The following is a 13,070-nucleotide window of genomic DNA, read 5'->3' as shown; positions in this document are numbered from 1 at the left end:
ACTACGAAACATTCAATTTTTAATTAAATAATTATTTTTAATAATTATTAACTTTAAGAAAAACATATCTAATGTATTATTTATTTAATTAATTAAACTTGGTGAGATGCGTTTTAACGATTGCTTAATGTTCCGGAAATTCAATTTCGGTTAACGACAACTAGAAACGAACCATACTTAGTGAACAAGCAAGCCAAAACGTAACGTAATTCACTTTTAATAATTATATTATATAATTATTATGTTCTTAAGACACTTTCAATTTATTAAAATTTTTATTGATTAAAAACGCGAGAAATTAACGTTTAGCGATTCGGCGCGTTTTCGGCTAACGACAATTAATGGGTACACTTAGGAAATTTTGCTAGCAACTTTTGTACGTTGAATGAGCCTTTTCCAGCCCTTGGTTGGAATCCACAAGGGGGGAACCTCCTTTGATTAAATTTTGGGCCATTACTTGGTTACTAGTGTCCATTTAGCTTTATTAAGGCCCTAAACCTCTCCTTAAATTAATTAGACACATCAAATATATCTCTAACCTAAAAACACAGTCGTGAAACTCCTTTCCTCCCCATCCAAGTTGTAATCTTCATCATCCATCATATCACCATCAAAAATTGCCCGTTTGCTTGAACTTTCAACACGAAAGTGCTTCCTTTGATCGTCCTCTACGCGCTAGTACAAATTAATTGTGTTTTAGAGGTATAATTTGATAACCCTAGTTTTATAAAACTGATTTTTTATGATTACATAGTTCTATATGTCTTATTGCTTAATTGATTGTGATTGTATGCGTTACTAGTAGTTATAATGCTCGGTTTGCATGTTAGGGTTAAATCACGAATTCAATTGATATGCTACTGATATGGTGACTAAGTTTTCTACAAATAAAAAGTGTCTAGATGAAAATCTATCGAAAAATTAATAACTCTGATCGCAAGAATCGCGTGATTTCGTTATGTATAGCTCTAGTTATGCTTGTTTGAATTTTCGACGTGTTATTGTGCCTTAATTTGAAAAACTGCGATTTGTGTATTTTGAATTGATTCATGAGCTAATATTTATTGGATAGATAATTAAAAAACACTCAAAATGGACTAGGATATCATGTCGTTTGGATTTGTAAAACTCATTTTATGCTTACTTAACCGTTTACGATAAAAATTGCTAAACAACGTTTTTATTTTGAGAAAAACGACAACTTAACATGATTTCTGGAAAATAATCCTTTGTATTTTGCAAAGTTCATGATGATTAATTTATATTTAGTGTAGACCTTGTGTGATGATTGTCTCTAGATGTCCGGATAATCGCACCCTAAAATGGCTACTTAAATCGAGTCGAATCTGTCTCGTTTGTACATATAATGGTCTAGCATGAAGTAGAAATTGTTTTCGAACTTGAGCTTCTGATATGTTGTGATTTGAGTATTAAAAAGCATATGTAGTTTGTATGTTAATCTGTGAAAACTCTATTTGCTATGTGCTTATGCATGCTAAAACCATAGGTATGAATTCTGTCTAAATCAGAAAGTCCGACTTGTTTGGAAAAACTGTACAAATTGGCTACATAAAATGATTAGATCTTTTAATATATTAGACTATGGTATGTTTGTGAAATTTTCCCACTGGTCTAGTATGATTTTCATGTTTCTAGATTAAATGAGAATTTTTTTAAAAACTGATGCGCAAACATAAACTAAACTAGAAATATTTACATGCTATGTGAGTTTTAGGAATCGTATTGTCATAACCCGACCTTAACCATAAGGACGAATACAATAACATATGATTTCATCGTGAGGTATTGACCTCTATATGCGACATTTTTCAAAAACTGCATTCGTTTTTACAATACAAACCATAGCTTTTATTACAAATGCAAGGTTTAAACAACTTAATAATGATTATCGTTTAGCGATAATCTTAGACTTACAAACTTTACATATGATAATAACAATACGACTTCCAACATATTTTACATTACAAATCCTCCGATATGCAGTTTTATTTTTGACACAAATATGCATACTCAAGATCTTGCTTAAATTCAACATGTTGCAGCGGAAGCTTTTAGTTATCACCTGAGAATAAACATGCTTAAAACGTCAACATAAAGTTGGTGAGATATAGGTTTAATGCCGGCAGCGTTATAAATATAGACCACAAAATTTCATATATAAACGTTCTAATAAAAATATTCTAAGTTGTTGAGCACTTGATAACCATACTTAACATTTAATCAACGTCGCATATTCCCTTTATTATGAAATCTTACTACACCATACCAAGTGTAGTCACCGAAACGAAGTACTGTACAACCGTTGAATACTGGTCGTCCAGTCCGGTGAGGGTTGTCAGGCCCGATAGATCTATCAACAGGATTCGTGTTTACAATACATCATGCAAATAGTAGTTACCAAGTTACAGGGAAGTATGCCAGTGGTACAACTCAACGTAGAATATATATTTTTAATCACTTGTGTCCATAACGTAAATCATAAAATGCATGTATTCTCATCCCGAAATATTTAGAGTTTAAAAGTGGGACTATATACTCACTTTTGTCTTGAAGGTATTTAACTCGACTTGGTCTCCGATAGATATCACGAACCTAACCATATATATAATATATCAACATATTTTCTTTTTAAGTAATCGTTACACACACACACACACACACACACATATATATATATATATACTCTTAATACTTTTAATATTTTCTTAGTCTGTAGTTAGCAGTCCGATGTTAGTGGTCCACAATTAGTTGCTTAAATAAAATAAATAAAGACCCCATCGTATTCGTATTGATCAGAATTAATCTCGACCCATGGTACCATGTTGTCAAGTGACGTGTTGCGTACATAAAGTACCGTGTTGTCAAATGACGTGTTGCGTACAATCATGAGGTCTTATGATTAATCTTCTCGTGTTGTTTACGGGTGGTCCTGAAATATATAAAATCAAATCATAAGTAAATATATATTAAATATTATGTTAATTAGCCAAGATATGATTAATCCGATTTTGTCATAATATGATATATTACAGGTCTTGAAGTGTTTTTAAAAATCAAATTAGAAGGATCTATTTAGTTTGTGAACAAGTTTGAAATCACTCAAACTATGTTCTTGTTGTTAAAATTTTACAACACAAAATAAGATAGCTATATAAATATGAATCGAATAAGGTTATGAATAAGGTTACTACCTCAAGTTGCTTGGAAAAAGCTACTGGAAAAGGTAAGAAAAATTTTGGAATCAAAAGAGTGGTGGAGTGAGATTGAAAGATTGGAAGTAATCTCCTTGAAATCGGATGACTATATTGATACGTTCTTGAGTAGGTAAATGAAGAGAGATTAGGGAGTGAATTAACTTGAAAGAAAATTAGAAATGAAATTGTATGTGTGTGTGTGCAAAATAGCATGATTATGGGATGGATATATAGGAGATTTAGTTTGTTTTCTTGCACAAAAGTCACACATGAGGTTAAATGACTGGTTCCCACATGTAACATCATGTCTAGTGGCTGATCATTGAAGTTTATTGTTGGTATATACCAATAGTAAATACGTATAGAAGCTGGGTATGATACGGTTACATATACCCTAGATATACTTGTAGAAATTTTGAGGAATCGGAACGAGAATTCAAATATGGACGGGTTTATAACTGTAAAAGAGGCTCAAAACTGGGCTTTTATTTTTGGGTCAAACCGGGCCAAAATAAAATTTTAAGACATTTTTAATAAAGCAATCCCTTGGACCCCGCTTATCGGGGGCGCTGCCCCCGAACCCCCGTCATAATCAAGATAAGTTCAAACAAGTGTGCACTCCACACTTCCCCAAACTTTTTCGATATTTATCAAGATTATTTTGATTACAAATTAATCCCATTACACTTAAATCATATTGGTGACATAGATCACCAACACATTATAGATTGTAAGTATATATGTCAAAGAACGTTACATATAGTTATCGTTTTGAAAACTTAAGTTAGTGGTCTCAAAGTATACTTATAACTCATTGTTGTTAGTTCACAATGAAATGTTAAACCATCCTTAAATCATGTTAAATATGTATAGATATGTACATATACATAATCGTATAATTATCGTGTGTTATATAGTTCGTGATATCATCGGTCAAATTGGACGGTCAAACGTTGTGTGAAACTCTTTTCAAAAACATAAGTCTCAACAGTTTGGATTGCTTATCATATTGGTAAGGTTTATTTTATGTAAATATTAATCTCATAAGTATAAAATGATCGGAAAAATCCGGGTCGTTACACGTATAATAGTGTAATTGGAATTTTTGGAAAGCTAAGGACATGTACTTGTGATCTGGAGTTTTTCATATTTTCTTCACATGTCATTTGTCAATAATGCTAGATCGTTTGCATGACTTTTGTGAACACTTACGGTAACCGAACTAGAAAATGTGAAATTGATGAACGAATGTCTGAAACTTATGAGTTGACCTACTGATGTAATTGACGTAGGTTGACCAACTTGACTAAGTTTGACTTTCGTTGACTTGCATGAAGTATTTGACTTTTGTTGACTTTACTTTACAAGTGTGTCGGTTTGAGCAATAGGATAACTATAATGTGGATCAACTTCTATTTTGAAATAGACTTATGCGAAACCTCAAGTGCTCTCAAGGTGTGTCTATAGTCCCATTTTTATTTACACTTTTGGGATGAGATACATGTTGCTTTCGAACTGCTTCTTAAACTATTTTAAACCATTTTACGAATTAGACACGAGTACTAAATTGAATATACATATGAGTTCGATCAAAAATCCCTTAGCTTGAATATCTTAATTATGTTTGTAAGCTCGAATCATAGGGACAGATACGTTAGGTCTGACAAACCTCACTCAACGAACGAGTGCTTATTACTTCATTACATATACGCTTGATCAGTGTATACTTATAGGGTAAAGGAAGTCTTGTAGGAAAAAATCTATCCGCGGGTTAAAGCTTTATATTCAAGTACTCATAACAAGTGTATAATTTTACTGCTTTGAACGAAATCTCATGGTCTAACAAACATTTGAAACTAGACATGGTATTGTCTACAAACATTTGAAACTAGACATGGCATTGTCTACAAACATTTGAAACAAGACACGGTGTGTCTCAAACTTTTGATACGAAATATTTTTTGATAAATGTTTACTGATTTCTGAATACTGATTTTCGAATACTGATTATAGTTAAACGATTCTGATAACTAATTTTTGATAAACGATTTCTGGAAACCGTTTTCTGAAACATACAATAAACTACTTACTTAAACCTATTGATTCACTCAACTTTATGTTGACCCGTTTTGCATGTTTTATCTCAGGTATTAATTGTTTCTGCTGTATAATTTTGCTCTTACGTAGAAGTCAAGCCATGCACTAGGACCAGAGTTAACGTCACCGTTAAAGGATTTTGACGGGTGTTACACTAAACTACTGCCTTCCCTTTTCATTTTCTGGATCTTTCTCTTCTCGCTCTAAATACTCTCATTCTTTACTCTCACCAACTACCAAACCCTAGCTTCTTGATTCTTGTTCTTGAGCTCAAATCGTTTATATCATCTTATTCCTTGTGATTTACAGAGTCTTTCAAGGTAAGAATCATAGTGTTTCACGCTTTAATCTTTGAGAAAATGAAAACTTTGTGTTAGGTTTGTTAAAAGTGTAATTTGGGTAAAAAAAAAATGGTTTGATTTGGTGTTGTTTGTGTCAAAATCTTGTGGATTTATGTTTCTAAATGTTTAGTGTACTAGATTTGGTCAATTTTGGGGTTAAAAACGATCTCTAGAGCATGAATTCTTGAATTTAGTGTGAAACCGGTAGATGTGTTCATCTTCATCTGCAGATAAACACAGTTGACCGAGTGTCTCTTGACACTCGACCGATAGTCTCGACCATCGACCGAGTGTTTAGAACATCAACTGAGTGTGTCTGCAAGTGACCATCGACCGAGTGACTAGACACTCGATCGAGTGTGTCTTGACAGTCGGCCAACTATCTCTGACAGTCAATCGATGGGACTGTGATCTTTGGCAGTTGAAATTTTACTAAGTGTTAACGCCTAGCCGTTATGCTGCCCGTGTATTGTGAACATCTTAACTGATAGGACTGTGATTTTAGTATGATTTTGTAATTTGTATTTCATACTTGTGGGCATGTAAAACCATTCCGTTGAATGAAAATGTGGCTTTGTAAGGGGTTATTAGATGTAGACGTTTTTATTAATTATTCACTTATATTATCACTATTATCAGAATAAAGTTACTTACTTGTGTTATCTTTACTCAGGTTATAAAGAGAAAGAGAAGGCTCAGAAAGATTATACCTTCGAAATTCTTCTGTTGCTGGTAATTAGTGAGTGAGACTATCTGGAGACTGATAGTATTGAATAGCATGTTATTCTATGATTTCCTATGTTGTATATATTAACATGCTATTATTTAATGTTGGTTAATTATGGCTATGTGATAACTTATTGTTATGTGATGCCATGTGTGTTAGAGACCGGTACGTCCCTATTGTGTGGTTTAGATGGGAGAGATCAACCTGCGAGTTGAGTTCCTCATGAGGTGGCCATCATCCATGTTCGTATATGTTTGAATGATGTGTTCGTCGTATGTGGATTATTTATGCATTCATAGATGTGCGAGGAACTTTCGGTAAGCCCCCAGTCTAATCAACTGGTGGTTAAGTGTTCGGCTGGACCGCTGATGTCTCTGTAGACTGCACTTGGGTGATTTAACTGTTAGATGACATGAATAGTGTAACTGTTGTGATATGCTATTGCCTAGAGTTAGTTGCACTCACTTAGCTTCATGCTAATTCCCTTCCATTTCCTCCCTGCAGGTTGTTAGCTTTTGTAGATGCTGCTTTTGGGAGAAGATGGGCGTGAAGATGTTATGTTTGACAAGACTTAACTCTGATATCTTCTTACTTAGTTTTAAAACTGGTTGTGACCAGAGTTAGCTTTGGATGACATATAACCTTTGAACTGTGTCATTTTGTAAATGTTAATATGCATGTGTCTTTTCAGGTTAAAATTGTATTTTGTTGTAATGTCACATGGCACCGGTTGTAATGATTTAACATTAGTTGCAAGTTATATTGGGCTTGTAAATATCTAGTTTCTTGTAAAAAATGGTTTAATTAATATAAGGTTTCCGAAATGCTTAAAAAAAGCGGTGTCACATTACCTCACACCTTATGCAGTACATCCATTCATGGAAAGTTTCGGTATGTGGTATTCCTAGAAAATGATATGATCAATGCAACAAACCAACCAAATGTGGCCTTAGAACTAGTAACATTACAAAGTGCGACCAAACTACCTATGCCACAGCTAACATCAACAACATCGCTACCAATTCTGGAAACATGTGCGCCATCAAACAATGCTTCGCACCTTACCCTGGAACAAGTGCAAGCGGTGTGGGCGACTTTACTAAAACCCATGGCAGCATCGTACGCAGCGCCAACTTTCACTCAACATGAAGCGGCACAAGAACTATTTAGGAATATGTTTTTAATGATGACTGGTAAACAGGAGAAGCAATCTTTTGAGTTATCTTCTACTAGACAATAATTTGTAGAGATCATCGTGAACTATTCGCTTCTAGCCAAAACTTCCCTTCCTCCTACCCTCGTCTATTATAAGGGAAAGTCAGACCCTAAAGGCTTCTTGCAAAGGTTTGAAGGGGCTATAAGTTACGAGCATTAGAAGATCAAGTAGCTTACCACATGTTCCTAAACATCCTATAGGGGGGTAGTCAGGGAGTGATTTAACAAGCTAAAACCTGAAAGGCTGAAAGCATATTGCATATATTTCGCTCATCCAGTAGCTTTTCACATGTCTCGAAATGTCCTACAAGTCATTGCCTACATGCATAATTTGCACAAAATGGTCAGGGAAGAAGGTGCAGGATGGGGAGAGAGAAGCGGAACCAACAATAGCAAGCAAAAGGCGACCGGCTAGGTTACCCACAAGGCCGAACCGTTTGGAGGAACATGGGCTGACATGAATCAGGGTAACAAATAAGAAACAACAATCAAAGGTGGAAATGCGTGAAGAACACAAGCGGGAAATATCGGCTACTAAAAAATGAAGTTTGACAAATCTACTAAAGTAGCTAGGACAAGTGTAAGAAAAGGTTTTTTCTAATTATTTTTGTACTCATTCATGAAAAGACATATTTCCCTTTTTTATCTAAATTTAAAGGAACAGGATGACTTAGTTTCTTTCGCGAATCATTACGAAATGCCTTTTGATATGTTGCAATTGAATACATCGATCAGTTAATGCATAAAAGAAGTAAACCTCCCGAATCCCAAGTAAACTCCCTAGTGCCTATTAATACATATGCAACGACATTCTTGAAAATCTTATAATCGGCCCAAAGGCAAGCAAAAACCCAGTAAACAATCAACATGTAGTAAAACACACCCACACATAAACAAAATCTAATTGGATCATAGAGAGATATATTACAGAAAGGTGTTGTCTCTGATAGTGCTTCAAATGAACATATATTTAGGCGCAATATCCTTCCAATATGTAAAGATTTTAGTTTCAATTGTTCTATTTTTATGTAATATTTGTTTAAATAAATAAGTGCGAAGACAAAAGAAGAAAACGACGATTTGAAGACGCAAATGACCAAAAAGCTCAAATGAACAAGATATAATTCAAGTGGTTCCATTTAGTGATGAGAAACGTCTAAAAATGACAAGAGTACAAGCCGCGAAATGCAAAGTACAAGATATCTAAACGTACGAAAGGACGTTCGAAAATCCAGAACCGAGACATGAACCGAGCATCAACGCGCGAGTCAACGGAGCTAAAATTACAAGTCAACTATGCACAAGAATATAATATAATATATATAATTATATAAATTATATATATATATATTATATATATTTATTAATTATGTCGACAAGCAAATGGCCAAAAATTGGTGAGCTGGAATTCGAAGCTCCGCACTCGCGGAGCTGTGAGGCATAAAACCTCCGCACTCGCGGAGCAGCCAAATTCAAAATCTGCCTATAAAAGGCACAAGCTTCTGCCAAATTCATAACCCATTTTCTATCTATCTCTCTCAATTTATATTTATATTTATATTTTATAATTTTAATTTTAATTTTAAGTTAATAATAATAAGGTTATTGTAAGAATGTTTTAAGGTTTTGTAAGTCGGAACTCTGTCCGTGTAACGCTACGCGATTAAATACCACTGTAAGCTATGTTCTTCCTTTTTAAATTAATGTCTCGTAACTAAGTTATTATTATGCTTATTTGAGCCGAAGTAATCGTGATGTTGGGCTAAAATATTAAGACGGGGTTTTTGGATTTTGTACCGTAATTAGGGTTTGGACAAAAGACCGACACTTGTGAACATTGGACTATTGACTATTAATAGGTGGGGGGTATTGTCTAATTGAATGACAATTCATTGGAACCTGCCGAACCTATCTTCAAATTATTTAATCTAATAATTATTAAAATGATTACGAATGTCCTATTTAGTGACATTTATACGACATCATTTACAATCATTTAATTAATCAATTGGATTGGGTAATTGATTATTCATTATGGCCAAAGTGAATAAATTAATGTATCATGGACTAATTTAAACAGGGGTGGATTACATACAAGGATAATTGGTATAATTGTTAATAAAGTATTAAAACCTTGGATTACACGCAGTCGATAACCTGGTGTAATTATTAACAAAGTATTAAAACCTTGTTACAGTTCGAATCCCTAATTAGTTGGAATATTTAACTTCAGGAATAAGGTTAATTTGACGAGTATTTTATAATTATGACCGATGGACTATTATGGACAAAAACTAGATAGGTATCAAATAAACCAGGACAAAGGACAATTAACCTAGGGTAATAAATTAAAATCAAAACGTCAAACATCATGATTACGGAAGTTTAAATAAGCATAATACTTTTATTTCATATTTCATCGTACCTTTATTTACTGTCATTTTAATTACTGCAATTTACTTTATCACAATTTAAATTCTGTCATTTATATTATCGTCATTTATCTTTACGCTTTATTTAAAATCGACAAACTGGTCATTAAACGGTAAAACCTCCCTTTTATAACAATAATAATACTATTATATTACTAATATATATATATATATATATATATATATATATATATATATATATACAAATATAATTGTTTAAAAATATAGTGTACGCAATAAGCCGTCTCCCTGTGAAACGAACCGAACTTACTAAAAACTACACTACTCTACGATTAGGTACACTGCCAATAAGTGTTGTAGCAAAGTTTTGGTATATCCCATCTATATAAATAAATAAAACTTGTATCATATTTCGCCGTATTTCATATTAAAAATAGTAGTATTTCGTATACACCGCTGCACACATCAAGTTTTTGGCGCCGCTGTCGGGGAGCCGAAAACGAAACGCTATAAAAAAAAAGTTTTTAAGCTATATATATAAGTTTTAAAAAATATATAAAAACATAAAAAAAATTACGCTGGACCTGCAATTTTGGCCTGCTCGAATTCTGAATCTGTGTAACTCCGCACTTGCGGAGCACCTCTGGCATCATCAAACTGCACTCGCGGAGCCTCTCTGACATGTCAAACCTCAGCCTGTATTAATTACGAATTTAAGGTTTTAATTAATTAAATTATTATTATTAAATCTACTTAGGGTTTTAATTTAATATATTTAGTTTAGTTTAATTATAATTTGTTATTTTTAGTTTTATTTAGTTTTATAAATTAATACTTTTATAAAATAATAATATAAAAATAATATTTTTATAAAAATAAGTAATTTTATCATTTTTTATATCTTTTTATAAATTGTATACTTTAATCGTTTAAGTCGTCAATTGTATATTTATCGTTCGTAATTAGTTTTAAACTTAGTTTTTGCCATAGAATTTTTATATTTCTAGATTTTTAAGCTTTGCCGTAAAATCCCTTAAGTGCTTTTTCTTTTAGATTAGGATATAGGAGCTTTAGAACTTTACGACGTAGCTTATCGCTTTAGTATTTAATAAATTTTAGTACCTTTTTAAGTTATTGCCATTTTGGATATAGAATTCCTTTTAAGCTTTAATACCTTTAGACGCAATTTTTAATTTTTAGTTTTTAGACTTTTAAGTTTCGACGCTCTACTTTCTTATTATTGTTTTTTGAATTTTTATTTTTCGACGTTTGTTTTTCGATTCTTATTTTTCGACGCTTTTTTTTTCTTTCTCATTTCTACGCTCTAGTTTTTAGGACATAGAATTTTCTTTATTTTCTTTAAACTTCGTCGGAAAAATTATTTTAAGCGGTTAAATTGATAGACATCCAAAATTTTCTGCTTCGTAGTAATAGTTGGATTTGTTAGTGGCTGAGTTGTGGATTTTCCGACTTAAAGGATCCTGGCTCCCTGCTGCATCTTTTGGCTATTCAAAACGTGGGCAAAAGCAGAAAAGTCTATTAATTTGGTAACTTATATAATTTTTATCTTTATAACTAATAGGATATTCAGTGAATGCACCGAGCAAAACGTTCAATACCTTTCATACGTTCACCACCTGTAACTCGATCAAGACATCTAGCCCGTATTGTCGCCGTTGATTTTTCTTTAGATTCGTCATCTAGTCGAACAAGTACTCCAATTCGAATTTTCGATAATCCATCTTTTGAACCTGATTTCACAATTGAGAACCCTGAGGATATTCAAGGACAATTCCAAGATCCTGAACCACTAATTATTCCTCCTGAACCACAAACCGTTAAATCAGAATTCTCTAGTGATTCGTATTCAACAAATTCAATTATGGAAGTAACGGAACCTCTAAGTATAGAAGACTGGATGAGAGCCACATGCACGGGCCAAGGTCACGCCATTATTAAGCCAAATGTTAATGCGCCAGATTATGAAATCAAAGGACAAATCCTACACATGGTAACTAATCAATGCCAATATAGTGGTACGCCAAAAGAAGATCCAAACGAACATCTTCGAACCTTTAATAGGATTTGTACTCTATTCAAAATCAGAGAAGTTGAGGATGAACAGATCTATCTCATGTTGTTTCCCTGGACTTTAAAGGGAGAAGCCAAAGATTGGTTAGAATCGTTACCCGAAGGGGCGATTGATACATTGGATGTTTTAGTTGAGAAATTTCTTAAAAGATTCTTTCCGGCATCTAAAGCCGTGAGACTTCAAGGAGAAATTGTTACGTTCACGCAAAAGCCAAATGAAACATTATATGAGGCGTGGACAAGATTCGAAAAGTTGTTGAGAGGATGTCCTCAACAAGGTTTAGACACTTATCAAATAGTACAAATATTCTACCAAGGTGTCAACGTCGCTACACGAAAAGACATCGACACAGCAGCTGGTGGTTCCATTATGAAGAAAACCGCAACCGAAGCTCACAAAATCATTGATAACAAAGCATCCCACTCACATGAGTGGCACCAGGAAAAAGATATCTTTCGTTCATCTAAAGCGGCTAGAGCCGATTCTAGCCATGACTTTGATTCCGATTCCGCAAAAATAGATGCTTTCGAGAGACGAATGGAAAAGATGAATAAAGATATTCACGCAATACGAATCAGTTGTGAGCAATGCGGTGGACCACACTTAACGAAAGATTGTCACATCGAGCAAACGATGGAACAACGTGAGAATGTTTCCTACATGAACCAAAGGCCAGGAAATAATTATCAAAATAATTATCAACCGCCAAGGCCAAACTTCAATCGAAATCAAAACATTCTTTACAATCCAATTGGACCCAACAATAATTCGTATAACCAACAAGGTCCGAATAACCAACCAACTCAAAACAATAATTTCAATCAATAAAGACCTAACTTGTATAAACCACCACAACAAACCGAAGAGAAAAAGCCAAATCTTGAAGAAATGATGGCAAAGCTAATGGAATCTCAAACACAATTTATTACATCTCAAACCCAAACAAATGAGAGGTTTGATCAGTCATTAAGAACTCAACAAGCTTTCATT

The 13,070-nt window shown here is 33.5% G+C and overlaps 1 non-coding gene across 1 annotated transcript; it reads right to left on the bottom strand.

Annotated features, from left to right (window-relative positions):
* Window positions 1-12,254: 12,254 nt before the first annotated feature.
* LOC139873890 (small nucleolar RNA R71) lies at window positions 12,255-12,361 on the bottom strand. Its single transcript, XR_011767601.1, has one exon. It is a non-coding gene; the product is annotated as a small nucleolar RNA R71 (small nucleolar RNA).
* Window positions 12,362-13,070: the final 709 nt, after the last annotated feature.

This window comes from Rutidosis leptorrhynchoides, chromosome 10 (assembly GCF_046630445.1).
Source record: "Rutidosis leptorrhynchoides isolate AG116_Rl617_1_P2 chromosome 10, CSIRO_AGI_Rlap_v1, whole genome shotgun sequence".
Lineage (NCBI taxonomy): Eukaryota > Viridiplantae > Streptophyta > Magnoliopsida > Asterales > Asteraceae > Rutidosis > Rutidosis leptorrhynchoides.
The sequence above is the reverse complement of the archived record's forward strand: the minus strand, read 5'-3'. Positions and strand labels throughout refer to the sequence as shown.